The sequence below is a fragment of the Carlito syrichta genome, unplaced genomic scaffold (genome assembly GCF_000164805.1).
Source record: "Carlito syrichta isolate Samal-C Ts95f unplaced genomic scaffold, Tarsius_syrichta-2.0.1 Scaffold267957, whole genome shotgun sequence".
NCBI classification, from domain to species: Eukaryota; Metazoa; Chordata; class Mammalia; order Primates; family Tarsiidae; genus Carlito; species Carlito syrichta.
In genome coordinates this window covers 98,302-112,344 of record NW_007212053.1, presented here as the reverse complement: position 1 = coordinate 112,344, position 14,043 = coordinate 98,302, and positions in this window count along the sequence as shown.

Sequence of the window (14,043 nt, the reverse complement as noted above, 5' to 3'; positions counted from 1 at the left end):
TCCTCCAAATTTCAAACTCATTATTTTTCAGGTAGGCTTTTTCACTCTTATCCTATTAGGCAAATTCCAGTTATAATAGCCTCAAGAATCACCAGCATGCTGCACCTATCACAGTGGCGATTTGGCATTTAATTGCGATCATTTGATTAATTTTTATGTCATCCAAGAGTCGACAAAGTTCAATACAGAAAGAACCATGTCTTTTTTTTTGCTTCATATTAAATTTCCTGCCTAGCACAGTGCCTGTACATTTTAGGTATATTCTTTAAAAAGCAAAAAGTTAAATGAATGAATTAATACATATATGAAATAAAAGAGTTGAGAGGTGTAATAGAAAAAAAACATGTTATGCAAAGAATTATGTATGGTTTTAAAGCATTTTTAAACATGTGAACTCTTTTTCTAAGTGAAATGTGGAGCCAAACCATACAAGGCAGACAGAAGTAGAGCTGAGCTTTGGTTAAGCTAAGAGTGAAGTTCCCAAACTATCCTGTATGATGCCCACTTGTATACCTAGTGCTGAATTATAGCCCACATCTTTAAAATAAAATATTAATAAATAAATAAAAGATTGGCACTCAGCTTCCGGGACCCTTGCTCCAACATCTGGTGTACACCAACCCCTCTTCTCCAATATCCTGGGAGTACATAGGTCACTGTTTGCTAAACACTGGTTGGATCAAAATATACATTTAAAGAGGAGGAAACTGAGTATAAGAGCAGTAAGGGACTTGGTCAAGGAACTGGCTAGCGTGTATTTTTCATTTTTTAGCTTTTTAGACACAGGATCTCCCTCTGTTGTCCAGGTTGCAGTGGACTAGCACAATTACAACTCACTGCAGCCTTGAACTCCTGGGCTCTAGCATCCCTCCTGCTTCATTCAGCTTCCTGAGCAGCTGGGACTACAAGTCATCACATCTGGCTTTTTAATTATTATTGTTATTTGTAGAGATAGGGATCTCACTATGTTGCTCAGGTTGGTCTTGAATACTTGATCTGAAGCAGTCCTCTTGTCTCAGCTTCCCCAAATGGTGGGATTACAGGTGTGAGCCACCATGCCTGGTCAATTGGCTAGCTTTGAACCTGATTGTTCTTTACTCTGCTTGCTGTGGATCACAGAGTATGTATTTTATGCTGATGTCTATCCTGTACACATTATGCTCCCATGTAAGAAAACTTCTCTTAAACTTGCTCTTCAACATGGCTTTAAAATCCATGCATCTGGTCATACGGTTTCTTCTCTTTGGAATGTTTTTTTGGCATCCTTTTGGTGTCCCTATGCTTTAAGCTGCCAAATACCAATTTTATAAAGACTCCACCAGGCACTATCTTTTTCATTCAGTCTTCCAGAACTCCCCTGGATGACCTTGGGGGTACCAACCTCCTTGTCCCCACAGCACTTTACACAAACCTCTACATGATGGGCAGAATTCTAAGACAAACTCCCTTCCTAAATCCCAGCCTCTTGGTGTACACAGCATGTACAATTTGCAGAATTGTAAATATGATGGATTTTACTTCCATGACGAGTTTATAGCAAAGTTAACTTTAAGAAAGGAAGGTTACCCAAGTGGGCCTGACTTATCACATGAGTCTTTAAATCTGTGTCACGAGGTCAGAGACAGAAGTAAGAGATGCATAGCATAAGAAGGATTAAGCACCCAGGATATTCTGAAGCTGGAGGGGCTACATAGCAAGAACTCTAAAGTAGCTTCTAGGAACTAAGATTACCCATCCCCCTCAACATCCAGAAAGATAATGAGGATAATGAGTCCTATAACCACAAGGAAATACATTCTCCTAATAATCTGAATGAACTTGGAAGAAAAGCTTGAAAATGAGAACAAACCCCAGCGGTCACCTGGATGGCAGCCTTGTGAGACCTTTTGCAAGTGATCGAGTCATGCCCACTTGGACTCCAGAGAACTGTGAGGTATTAAAGGGTGTTGTTTTAAGCTCACTCTTTGTAGGTAATTTTTTTTTCGAGTTTAAATTCAGGGTTAGGTATACAAATGTTCATTATGCAGGTACCCTTGTTGATGAGGTGTGCCCCTCCCCTTGTAGGTTCCCACTACTGTCATTCCCACCCCTGGCTTGGCAGTTTCCCACTACTGCCAATTCCTCTCTTATAGTATTATGATAATTGTTCAAGGTTTGCTTATGAGTGAGAACACGTGGTACTTAGTTCTTTGTTTCTGTGAAAGATCACTCAATTTTATAGACTCTAAGTCTATCCAAGTTGCGGTGAATTTCATAATTTTGTCCTTCTTTATGGTTGTGTAATACACATATTCCACTGTGTATATGTACCACATTTTTTTAATCCAGTCCTCGTTTGTTGAGCAGCATGGTTGGTTCCATATTTTTGCTATCATGAACAATACTGTAATAAACATGGATGTGCAGGTATCTTTCTCATAGAGCGATTTGAGTTCCTCCAGGTATATTCCTAGCAGGGGGATTGCGGGGTCAGATGGAAGACAGATTTTCAAATCTTTTAGGAATCGCCAAATTGTTTTCCACAGAGGTTGTACTAGTTTACGCTCCCACCAACGGTTTAGAAGCATGCCCTTTTCCCTGCCTCCTCTCCAGCATCTGTTGTTATTTGAGTTACTGATGATGGCCATCCTGACCGGAGTTAGGTGGTATCTCAGGGTGGTTTTAATTTGTATTTCTTTGATGACTGGTGAGACTGATAATTTTTTCATGTATCTGTTGGCTGCACATATGTCTTCCTTTGAGAAGAGTCTATTCATGTATTTTGCCCAGTTTGTAAACTGGAACTCTTTCCCCTGAAAACTGGAACAAGACAAGGATGCCCACTCTCACCCCTCCTGTTCAACATAGTACTGGAAGTCTTAGCTAGAGCAATCAGACAAAAGAAGGAAATCAGGGTATCCAAATAGGAAAAGAGGAAATCAAGTTATCCCTCTTTGCAGACGACATGATTCTATACCTCAAAAACCCAAGAGAATCTGTCAAAGACCTCCTTGCACTGATAAAGGACTTTGGCAAAATCTCAGGGTATAAAATAAATGTGCAAAAGATAGTCACATTCCCATATACCAACAATAAACAAACAGAAACACAAATGAAAATCCCCTTCACAATAGCCACAAAAAGATGAAATACCTTGATGTCTTCCTAATCATAGATGTGAAAGACCTTTACAACAAAAACTACAAAACACTGCTCAAAGAAATCAAACATGATGAAAACAAATGGAAAAATATTCCATGCTCATGGATTGAAAGAATCAACATTGCTAAGATGTAGGTAATATGTTGCGACAGCAATAGAAAACAAACACTGTATCATCACTCTCAATTTGTTGTACTGTTATTGATTTCATATTTACCTTCCCCAGTAGACTGTGAGCCCCTTCAAGTCTTAGCATTTATTTTTTTAATCTTCATACCTTAGTGTACACTTGACTTTCTAGTTTCTTTCCACTAATCTGTGCGTTGCAGCTCAAAGTATGGTTCAGCCAGAAACATCTTCTGGGCAATTGTTTGAAATACAAAATCTCAACCTTACTAAATACCTACTCAACCAGAAGCATCGATTGCAATCTTCAATTTGTGTTTTAATAAGTTCTCTAGCTAGTTATATATGTACTAAGGTTTGAAAAGCCCTGGCTTTGGGTAATATTGATGCCTGGAAAACTAATGTATTTGTGCATAAGGAGATAAAAAGAGAAGAGTGAGCTCGGAATCCTTTCTACGTTTCTTCTTATCATTTCCAAATCCTACTTTGAGGTGGGAAGTTGGTGTTAATGCACAGAGAAGGAAGTTCCTAGATCACAAAGTGTCTCCAAATATCTCAAATAATAGAGCTATTAATAGTTTGAAATAATGTACTAATTAGGTAGTCAATGCATTTCTATTGTGAAAAGTAGAGATGATCATTATGAAAGTTTAACAATATGAATCATTCAAATGTGACTAGGTAGAATAGAGATATTTTTAAAACTGCAAGTTAGTTAGCATTTTAATGGATGGGACCTTTTTCCAGGGACTGGAGAAGTCAAAGAAATTGAGACTTCTTACCCTATCACTCACAAGCACCTCAAGTGGAACTATGGTATAGTAGGAACTAGAGAAGTGATACAGCAGACACAATTAAGCATAATAAAAACATGTTACAAATAAAATAAACCAGTTAATGTCTAAGATTCCTTCTAAAATATAAAGATCTAGCTTGATATTAGTGGGGAGATACAATTTTATAAGGCTGCAGATTGCTTTAATTCAAAAATCACTTTGGTTTCTCATTTCTGTGCATGAGGAAATTGAGGTTCAAGAAGTTGCCCGTGGGGTCATATGGGAGGTCGATATTTAGAGCTTTTAGAAATCGCCACACTGTTTTCCACAGAGTTTGCACTAGTTTGCACTCCCACCAACCACACCCTCTCCAGCAACTGTTATTTTTTGAGTTATTGATAATTGCCATTCTGACTGGAGTTAGGTGGTATCTCAGTGTGGTTTTGACTTGCATCTCCTTGATGATTAGTGAGGTCGAACATTTCTTCATGGGTCTGTGAGCAAGAACCTGGAATCAACCATGCTGTCCATCAAAAGAGGACTGGATTAAAGAAATGTGGTACATATACACGATGGAATACTACGCAGACATAAAAGAGAATAAACTCGTGAATTTCGCAGAACCTGGATGGAACTAGAGTCTATAATACTGGGTGACCTCTCACAGAAACAAAGATCTCAGTATCACATGTTCTCACTCATATAGTGGACCTTGAACATCTATCGTAATGCTATAAGAAAAGGATTGACAGTGGTGGGAAACTATGGGGGGAGGGAGGGGAAGGGAGGTGGGATTAACAGTAGTAAATATCTGTCTGGGGACGGGGAGACACCCCATATCAACAAGGGTGCCTGAACAAAACATATTTGTATACCTAACTCTTAACTGTACCCCACAATACCAAAATAAAAAATATTGATTAATAAAAAAAAAAAGAAGTTGCCTGCAGAGGGTTCTGTGGCACAGCTACATTGATAACAAGGTTTCTGGCTCTCAGACTGCAGTAAAGAGAAAAACAATAATAATGATAGCTGTTCCTGTTAGAAAATAAATAATAGAAACTGTAGGAAAAAAAATGTTATATTTAAAATGACTCTCCATTGTCCTTATCTAAAGTGTCCAACCTAACTGTCAGATGGAACCCCTCAGTCAGAAAGACCCACCTTTCTTGGTTTTTGAATATGTCTATGAGTAACTCTGGCATGAAGTTAGATAGATCATTTACTAAGGTTGTCCATCAATTCTCTCATCTATTAAAAAAAGGGATGGGGAGAGGAGAGAATAATATCCTAATTAATTAGAAAAAGAAACTTAAGACTGACATAAGCAAAAGACATTACTGCGTATTCTTTCAATAAAAACGTGGAATCTTCTGTGATTATCTAGTCCTATGGGACATGTGCTATATCTTTGACTAGGTCATTGATTGTACAACCCAGCAGAGAACAAAGCTGACATGTGGAAAACAGAGGGCAATGCAAATTACCCTTGTCTATTAACATGCAAATGAATTCTGTTTGGGGTAGAATAAAGAAGCAAGTCATCCTCTGAAGAAACCGGTTTTGTGTCTATTTGAAGTTTTCAATATTCCTGATTTATAAATGTCTGTTTGAAGTTTTCAATATTCCTGATTTATAAATGTCTGTTTTGGATTTTTTCCTTTGAGCTGGTTGTAACATTTTTTCAGTTCTCTCATTTAATTAATAGATTAAATAAAATATGATGCATGTTCACTTTGCATTTTGGAATGAGAGTCATAGTATTACTTTTTCATAAAAATCATCTTTCTAAACTTCCTATACTTTAAGAACTACCAGTCAGCAAGACCCAAAGAGATTCTACTATATCAGAGAAAGCCTAACTAAGCCCATGGGCCAAATCTGTGTGCCCATTTCTGCTGAGCCCAAAAACAAAGACTAATATTTTTTTTTAATGTTTGAGTTAAATGATTATATATATATTTTTTATTTTTACAAGTTTGCTTGAAATAGTTGTTTTAAAATGTATAAAAAATTAAAAGAAGAACATTTTATGACGGATTAATTTTAACTTTTTTTTTTTTTGTGAGTTGGAGTCTCACTCTGTCGCTTAGGCTGGTGTGTAGTGGCACACTCACAGCTACCCCAGTGTCGACTTGCTGGGCTCTGGCATTCCTTCCACCTCAGCCTTCCAAATAGCTGAACTACAGGCTTGCACTACCACATCCAGCTATTTTTTTTTCTTATTATAAAGATGTGGGGTACAATTCAGGATTAGGCATACAAACATTGATTACGCAGGTACCCTTGTTGATGAGGTGTGCCCCTCCCTCCTCTAGCAGTTTCCTTAAACTGCCAAACCCACTCCCCCTCTTCCTCCACTGACGGTTTCCCATTACTGGCAAATGCTTTCTTATAGTATTATAATTGTTCAAGATCTGCTTTATATATTGTAGAGATGAGGTTTTGCCAAGTTCTCCAAGCTGGTCTCGAACATGCGGGCTCAGACAATCCACTCACCTCGGTCTCCCAAAGTGCTGGAATTATAAGCTGAGCCTTTGCGCCTGGCCAATTTTAAACTTAAATTTCAGTGTCTGTAAGTAATTTTTTAAAAGAAATATAAGTTTCCACTTAACATTATTGATAGGTTCTCAGAACTGGCTTTTTTTCCTCATCAGTGTTAGACTTAGAAGGAAATAGTGTGAGAACCTGCTGTGTGTTGTTTTGCTTACAGCTGCAATTTGCAAGAGCCTTGAGACCACTTTGAGGACTGTATGCCATTTATATATTGTCTATGGGCAGAGTTGAATTGTTGTGACAGAGACCATAAAGCCCTCAAAGCTAAAAATATTTATTATTGTGTCATTTAATGAAAATGTTTAATGAAATCTGCCCTAGATTATTTTAAAGCAGTTCTTCTAAATGTTAATATGAAATTGAATCACTGATAGTCTGGTAAGCTAGCATATTCTATTCCAGTTGTCTGGAATGGAGTTTGAAATTTTGCATTTCTAACAAACTCCCAGATGATATGGAAGCTATAATTTGTGGGTCATGCTTTGCGTAGTAAAGATATAAAGGACACTTCCACTTTTAAAAGAAGAAAAGAATGTGACTGACAAACAATATATCAGCCAGGTTATGAAGGTCAACATCAACAATGAATAAATCAGGTTGCTACCATATGCTTTTATTATTATTTAACACTTTCTCTTTAAGATCTTTCTCCATAAAACCTATAACCCCAGTCCAATCTGAGAAAGACATCACACAAATGCCAAGGGGAGATAGTCTACAAAAACTTTGAGTTGTACTTTTCAAAACTATCACAGTCTCATGGAGTCTGAGAAATTGTCACAGTCAAAGGAGACACGGCAACTAAATGTAATGTAGTATCCTGGATCAGATTCTGGAACAGAAAAAAGACATTAGATACAAATCTAAAGGAATCTGAATAAACTATTGACCTAAGTAAACAATAATGTATCAGTGAAGTTTTATTAGTTGTGACAAATATGTCAAACTAATGTAAAACGTTCATAATAAGGGGAAACTGTGCACGACTTATGGCAATTCTGTCCTATCTTTTAAGTTATCTGTTAATCTAAAACTGTTTTTAAAAATTAAAGTCTATTTTTTAAAAAAGCATTGAAAATACTCGAGTTCTACCAAATACTAAAGGATACATTCTACCATAAATTTCATAAATCGTTCATTTAAAACTTACAAAAACTTTTTCAGAATACAGAAAAATATGAAAATTCCTCCAGCTCATTTTTGAGATTAGTATAATTTTGCTATAAAATCAGAAAAGGATGTTATAAAAAATTACAGCATAATATTGCTTATGCACATAGATATAAAAATGTTAAATATGTCCACATTTTATAATGCATTAAAAGTAAATGATTTTTTATTGAGTTGGATTTAATCCAGGAATATACAATTGATTTAACATTTGAAAGTAAAATTACATTATCTACTTCATTAATATATTAACGGAGAAAAACTATATGATTATATAGTTTCCAAGATAATCATATATAGAAAAGAGTATTGGATAAAATTCAACATCTATTTGTGATTAAAAAATATATATGAAATACATATCTTTAGCAACTAATAGTAGAAAAAAATGACCTCCTTAACCAGATAATATCTTTATTATATACGGTAAATATTATGCATAATGACGAAAATCTAAAAGTTCAACTTCTGGAAAGATATAAAGAGGCTCATTTTCACTGTCTCTGTTCCTCATTGTACTAGACATCTTGTGGTACAGACCCTTCAAATCAATCAATTAAAGAAATTAAGCCTTGGAATAAAACCAAACAAGGTGTCATTGTTTGAAGACTTTATAAATGTCTACCTAGAAAATTGAAAAGTGTAAGGGCACATTTTTAGAATAAGTAGGAGAGTTTGGCATTATTATGGGCTATCAAATTAATATCAAAAGACAATCACATTTTCATACATCAGTAACAATCACTTTAACATGCAATTTAAAAATTAAAATATTTATACCATAGAAAATAATCATACATTGTGGTTTATATGAATAGTCTCATTTATCAAAACTCCATATATTATATGCTTTTATTTTTGTATTTTTACTGTATGTATACCTTAACCAAAAAAACTATAAAACGAATGTTTAAAATAAAAACGTGTTTTTAAAAAAGTCTGACTGGTCTTTAAATGTTTGGAACACTTGCTGTATTTTAAGTGAACATTAGTTGGGGGACGCTGAGCATCGTATGCAATTGGGGGTGGTGGGTGTGTAGTTGATGTTTTATTTAATATTGATTTATGATATTTTAAGGCTATTTGCTTTTTGTGGTCAGGAGATCAAATCCTGCTAGAAGTATCTGACACCTTGTTAAGTGGTTGTACTCCTACCTTGGCCCTATCCACTAGACAGCTGCCATAGAGAAATTGCTAAGATAGGGCAAGGGGGAGAAATAAAAATTTCAAGATGCTAGGAGAGATAGCAGGAGGTGGTTAGCTCATGTTCATCCACAAATACCATCCTGGAAAAGCCAGGTTTTATTTGCTCACTTTAGTCATCCTCCCAAGTGGAACAGAACGACTGTGAGGCAGCTTGTTAGCCCAGGGTGTCTCCAGAGTGATGGGTGGTTTTAAAATTAAAGTGTTTTAAGAGATAGTTTTAATCTGACAATGAAGACTTAGTTTCTCCTCATGTAATATATTGAAGATGATTCTTTTCCAAGTGTGCTCCTGTGGTTAAGGAAGCATTATTTAAACATTTCATTATTACAATATGATATGGCACATTTTAATCAAATTCATTAAGATGATGAAATACAATAAACCACCATCCAAATGGAATTATTTAGCATGTTTTGACAAATGTATCAACCCTTGTAACACCATCACAGTCAAGAGTCATGACAAATTAATCATAATCAAAAGCTTTTTTTGCAGTCCCTCCCTCCCTCCACTTCTGGCCCCAGGCAACCGTTGAACTTCTTTCCTCACCATATATTAGTCTGTATTTCTATAATTGTATATAAATAGGATCATACAACATGTGCATTTTTTGTCTAGTTGCTATTTATACCAACTAAACATCTACTGATCAAAACAAGTGGAATAAAAACAATAAAATAATAAGAAAAGTATAGATAAATTCTAATCAGCAAGTTGTAGCATTTTAAAAGTACACCTTTTATTCATAAAATGAGGCTACTATTAAGTAAACTTGTAGATCATGGTTCATAAAAAAATCTCAGAATGACAGTCAATGTTAATAATTATGTAGACAGTTAATAGATTTCTTTTTCTTCTGAGAACATAAGTTTCTTTCAGATAATTTTGAAATATTGATTTTTACAGAGAGATGACACTAAAATATGTTTGGAAAAGTAGCAGACAAAAGAAAATGAAACCAGCCAGAAGTGAAGATGTGAAATTCTCAAGGGAGAGTAAAACAAACAACTTGCAGAAGAGATAAAAACTGTAGCATGTTTATGTAATTGGAGAAAATATCACTCAGAGTTGAAAAGTTATAGAGCATATTTTAAAATTAAACTGCATTATTTTCAGATGCTCACCATTAAATTTGATTGCGGACACACAGAGGAAAACTCCTTTTTATCATTTCAAATTCATTTCTAAATAATAGAAATAAACAGTTTATTTCAAAATAAACAATGCACACTGTTAAGTAGTCATGATATAGTACCTGTGATAAGCACACCAAGAGATTTCCCATTTCAGAGAGAAATCCACTTTTCTCACATTCAGTTTGCTTTGTGTGCTTTTATATTTTGACGAGGAAATACCTACGCCTCTTTATAATAAGCTAATGCTGTAGTCATTGGCTAAAGAAAGTTAATTTGTTAATAAAAGTATAGATTACTGTACAAAAACTGACTGTCTTCTGAGGAATCTTATCAATGCCCCTTTCATATAATCTTTCCCAAACTGCTACTTTCAATAGCTTTCCCCTTCTTCCACTGAGTATCATGCAGCCTAGTCCTTCTTTCCTGGAAACCATGGAGCCTCTTCTTCTACCTGCATGACAACGGGTCCATCTTCCCTGTTGACCACATAACAGTGATTGGAGATGGCTTTGGTGGCTTTTGAGTATAAAAGAGTGCAGCTTTCATGTTTGAAGGGATGGGGTGTGTGGGTGACTCTCAGCTTCTGACTGCTGCTGATTTCCTCCCTTGTTCCTTTCATCCTGTGAGCCACTTCTCATATCAACAAAGTCTTGCTTTAAGGTCTATGGTCTAACCTTCAGGATAGCCTGACTGATTTCTTGGAAATTGAAATTGATAGTTTCCTAAATGTAATTTTTTATTTAGACTAATACACACATTTTTTTGACATTTTGCTATAACTAACATTGGAAGGAGTCTTAAAATTGACATCTTTTTCTTTTTGTATTTACTTCTCATCCAGGCAAGAGGCATAGAGTGCATAAGTCTGGCATAAGTCTGAAAAGATTTAAGCTAGGTTCTGTCATTTTCACATTGCTTGAGTTATGTGCATTGTTGGATTACAAATGTTGAATTTAATTGCTGCTTAAACAATCTTTAAAAATATTAAGGTATGATTCAGCATTGAAAACTGTTATTAAATACATAGAAAGACATGGAAATAGAGCAGGTGGATGTAAACTCGACAGGAAATGTTCACAATTGGCAAAATTACCACAGTTTCTTGTGATTTTGCTAAGTGACAACCAAGAGCAGCATATGACCCTAGGAATAAAGTATACAAATACATGAAGCCGAGTAATGATTTGTTACTGCAAAACAATTGCCTATCGCATGTCAAGTAAGAAAGTCCCAGCCTCAGAGGGCCAGCATCTTCAAAGAAAATCCCAGAGACAACAGTAGACCATTCAGAAGGTGGCATTCCAATGCTCTCAATGACCCAAAGGACCCTTCTGCCTAAGAAAATATGGACACAGACAATCTACTTAATAATAAAACATCATTGTTCAACTCTGAATGTAAAGGCTTCTCAGTAACACAGTAACATTTTTACTAATAAATTTTCTTTACATCTTCATTTTCTTGCACACACGAGTGATATATGATAATATTTATGCTTAAAATCTTTAAAAAATTTTGTCAATATACTGAGAAATTTTTTATTTCTTATCAAAGATCTTTGATAAGAATTCTTAATTCTTGTTTCTTTCAACGCTAATAATGCAGTTTCTTTAGTGCAAGACAAGAAAGTATTCATTATATGTACACTAGCAGCAGTTTTTCCTTAGTGGTACATAAAATAATAGTACATTTTATGATTGAAAATAACTTAGATACTATGAAATATGGTAATGCAATTATAACAACTGGACCAGAATGAAAATAAGCCTCTGATGGTGCACTGAGAGACACAGCTAAGGGGTGGTATTTCTCTCTGAAGTAGAATGCAGAGTGCTATTTGCTCTTCCGTGAGTTTGGGATGGTGTAGGATCTGAAGAGGAAGTAAGGAATGCATGGAAAACAGGAAAATGTAAAGGAGGGCTTCTTAGTTTAACAATAATCTCCATACCCACTAATTATGGTTCAACTGGAAAAGCACATTCTCCGTCTAATATGCAGAGGTCCTCCTGGAAGTATTAAACAGGTCAGTCATTCACACTTTAGGGGATTATTTCAGTAATGTAATTAACACTAAGTCCCAGCAGAGTACTCCAAGCTGAGAAAATAAAATTTCTGTCAGAAGAACTGGACACATGGCCACTGAATCAGAAGAAAACTTATACACTTCAAGAGCACTACAAAGGCACTAGAAAAAAGAAGAGAGGAGAGGAATGCATCAAGCAAGGAAGACAGGATAACAGCTACTCATTACTGTGGCATCAAGGTAAATGTTAATCATCAAACATGACCCCCAACTTCTTTGACACTCCTTTCCACAAGACGGTAGATCTATGTCTCCTCTTGCTGAATCTGGGTTTATCACGGCCTCAGTCAATCAAGCAGTGAGAGTGATGATGGTGTGATTTCTGAGGACAGACTGTAAAAGGCTTCACAGCTTCCTTCCGATTTTCTTGGAATACCTTCTCTTTGGAGCATCTTAGACTACTCCCTCTTGGACCCATCTTGCATGCCATAAGAATCCATGCCAAACGAAGAAACCATGTGTAGATACGTCAAGAGAAAGACCCAGCTGAGCCCAAACATGAGGTAGACTCACACAGCTACTACAGACATGTGAATGACGAGATCTCCTGGTAATTCTAGTCCCCCACCATTTACAGCTACTCTTTCCCCAGCTATTTGAGTCCTCCCATTTGAGATCCCAGAGATCATTGGGCAGAGATTAGTAAACATCTCTGGGTCCTGTCCAAAGATCTGCACAGGATTCATGAGTATAATAACGTGGTTGTAGTTTTATGTCACTAAATTTGGGGCAGTTTGTTACCTAGCAATAACTAAAACACTGGTTTGATGGAAAAATATTTTGGGAGACAATTCTCCATGGGTGTCTCACATTTCTGTATGTCTTGAGAGCCAAGGTACTGACTACCCTTAGTTCTGGAATATCATTCCAAGGGTGCTCATATAGAGAACAGACTTGGAGGGTGAAGAGAGATGTCTATCTCTTATGAAAAGGAAACATTTGCTTACAACTTGAGTAAAAAGTGATGGTGTCTCCCTTAAGAGCAAAAGCCTGGCATGCTTACTACTTGTTAAAACATATTTGGGTTCCCTAAAAGCAGAGTTCTTTTTTCTTTTGTATACAATTTATCACATGTACAGACATTCATCTGACTCCATCCACATCACCCTATGGGAATTGGGGGCAAAGAGAATTGACACAAATACTCTGATGTTCATGCTGTTTGCTGTGTCATACATACATGACGAAGTTATTTATTTTTGACCTAAGAGTTCCAGGTCTTCTGGCAGTCTCTATAATATAGTAACTGGTTGGTTGACATCTTTAAAGTAGTATAAAAATCTCAGATTCTTCACAGTTCTTGACAAATATATGGGTTTTCTGACTTGGGTTCAAATTCTGTCTCTGCAACTTATCATCTATGTAATTTGGACCAAGTTATGTAATCTTTTCATGCATCAGTTTTCTCATTTAAAAATTCAAAAATACATACCTTAAGTCCTATAAGAACCAAAGGAGGCTGTAAATACAAAGTATTTAGAACAGTGCCTGGCATCTAATGTTCATTAAAGAGAAATATTGCCTTGTTTAGTAATGGTTCTCCCTGGAATTTTCAGAACAATCCTCAAGTCAAACCCATCTATTCACTCTTACATTTTCCATTTACCGAACAATAGGCATGTTCTCAATTCTAGAGAACTTTTTCTTTATTCACAGGTTCAAGGTATCCTCATATTGTTGTCATGTATTCTGATTTGAGGCTCAGAAAAATATTACCACATGATAAATTTGAGCCCTTTTCTGCATCAAGGATCATGATCTGCCTACATTTGTTCATTTAATCCTTATCAAAAACCCTGTGAGGCTGGCTCTCTCACAACTTTTTATATATGAGGGAGCAGCAGCTTAG